Source organism: Alligator sinensis, unplaced genomic scaffold, assembly GCF_000455745.1.
Source record: "Alligator sinensis unplaced genomic scaffold, ASM45574v1 scaffold447_1, whole genome shotgun sequence".
NCBI classification, from domain to species: Eukaryota; Metazoa; Chordata; order Crocodylia; family Alligatoridae; genus Alligator; species Alligator sinensis.
Genome location: NW_005842123.1, coordinates 2,062,392 through 2,064,448, shown reverse-complemented (window position 1 = coordinate 2,064,448; position 2,057 = coordinate 2,062,392). Strand labels below are relative to the sequence as shown.

General features: G+C 54.0%; 1 protein-coding gene across 1 annotated transcript in view; it reads left to right on the top strand.

The window, feature by feature from the left end:
* CUNH11orf58 (chromosome unknown C11orf58 homolog) overlaps positions 1 to 2,057 on the top strand; it is a 17,029-nt gene that overhangs the window by 7,656 nt on the left and 7,316 nt on the right. The window lies entirely within an intron of this gene.

Here is a 2,057-nt window from a genome sequence, read left to right as displayed (position 1 = left end):
CTGTTTTTCCCCTGGACTCTTCTGGACTGATAAGTAGGGAGCACAGAGTACATAGGCAGCCAGAACTAACAGATGAAACAAGGTGGTGCCTGAATCAAATGAAGCTGTGTGAAGCTTGAGTTTCTATAGCAAGGAGAAAGGACCCAAGGGGAGGTTCTTGGCCTGGGTGGAAGGGCAGAGAGAGGAGGAAAGTGTGCTTGGAATGGGTGCTCAAGAGGGTTGGGAATATCTAAAAATATTAGGTTTGGGCAGGGTATAAAAAAGGTCCCACCTCTCATCCTCCCTTAGTTCAGTTAATCTTCCCCATGTTGTCAGCCATATTCTGATTCTGTCTACTTCAACCACCATCTCACCCCAACTTATTATCTATGAAACCCTGGTCCATTAACCCTAGCTTCCGCTCTGTCCCCCTCCGAGTTCCTCCTTCCCTATTTTTCCAGCCACAAAATACCACAGCAGCTTCACCTCTTCCACAATGCCGTATTTCAGCAAGCCAGAAACATAGGGTGCTTACAAAACAGGCAGAAAGATAGCCTGTCTCACACTTTGCACCATCATGGCAGCTGGGCAGAGTAATTACTGGGAAAACCGTGTTCTGTCCCTGTGACCAGATGCATGAGATTCCAGCAGGCCATTGGGGTGGCAGGTGGGGGCAATCTACGAGCGTGAGTTGCTTCCTGCACAATATGCTTTGAAATTTAGCCTGGAGTGAAAGATAAGGAAGAGGATGCACACCCTGACAGCTGTTATGGTACCTGTGTATGCACACCTTCTTCACTAGGAATCCTCCCCATGTGTTCTGGATCTTCACTGAGCATGTGGTGCTGGTCAGGAGGTGCTACTGTGGACTTATGGGAGTGTACCTGCCCAACCAGTTAGTTTGTAGCCTGCAATGGCAAGGAACAGAAGTCTCAAAACACTAGCTAGTTTCTTCTCATTTCCTTGGGATGAGAAGGATGCTAGGCTAAGGCATGTCACAGGAATACCTGCAGGGCCCAGTTGAGGATCAAGCTCCCATTGGGCAGGGTCTGTCTGGTCCCATACACCCTGTCACTCCCACAGGCCCTTGAAGCCAGAGATAACTGCACAGAAAGACTTTACAGAGCACAGAAGCATTTTCAAGATTCATGCCTTTCTCCTTGGCAACAACCACCTAAGACCCAACACTTAGCCCCCAGCCGCCACCTTCTTCTTCTTCTCAGGGTCCCTCTTGTGCCTCCCAAGTGGCCCCTCTGTGCTCTAAGGGAAAGGGTTGGAGCAGCAAAGCAGATGAGGCTCTTTGGGTAGATGTATCTTTTGTTAGACCAACTAGTTGGAAAAATCATTCTTTGCAAGCTTTCAGGCACAAACACCCATCTCCAGACATAGACAGGCCAACACCCCTTGGAGGAAGAGGCATTTAGCACCGTCACTGAGGGGCAAGGGAGCGCACAGGCCTTGGCAATGCAAATGGCCCCCTCACCTCCTTGCTCCCAAATTTTGCAAGCAGAGGTAACAGCACCTGGCTTAGGAGCAGAGCTTTCACCAGGTTTTTTTCTCTCTCTCCCCCTCTCAAAGTGCTTGGAGCCCGCCTATAAAGCCTTGGGCAGGGGAGAAAAGCAGCCTGGAGCAAGGGGACAGACCCCCACCCTATACCCTAGCAGGAGAGGTTGTGCTAAGAGCTGGGAACCTCCCTCAGGCTCCCCATCCTTCCTAACCCACAAGCCCAGACTTTCCCCCTCGGGCCTAAACCAGCCTGCTGCTACTCGGGCCTGGCAGCAGCAACACACCCCAGTGGGCGGGGCTCCCTCGCAGCGCAGCCAATCAAGGCGCGAGGCCTCCCTTCCCTCCTCGCCTGCCACGCGAAGCATCCTGGGTCGTGGAGTCCCGCCACCCCCTCCCTCGCACGCCGGACGCGGAGGGCAGGACTACAACTCCCAGCATGCGCAGCGGCGAGCCGGGACATTGACCCTGCTGGCTGGGGGCGGGGCGGAAGTGCTGCGCAGGGCTCAGCCAGCAGGAAGCGCGCGAGGAGAGGGGGGAAGGGCGCGCAGGGAGGATGAGCGCGGACCGGGACT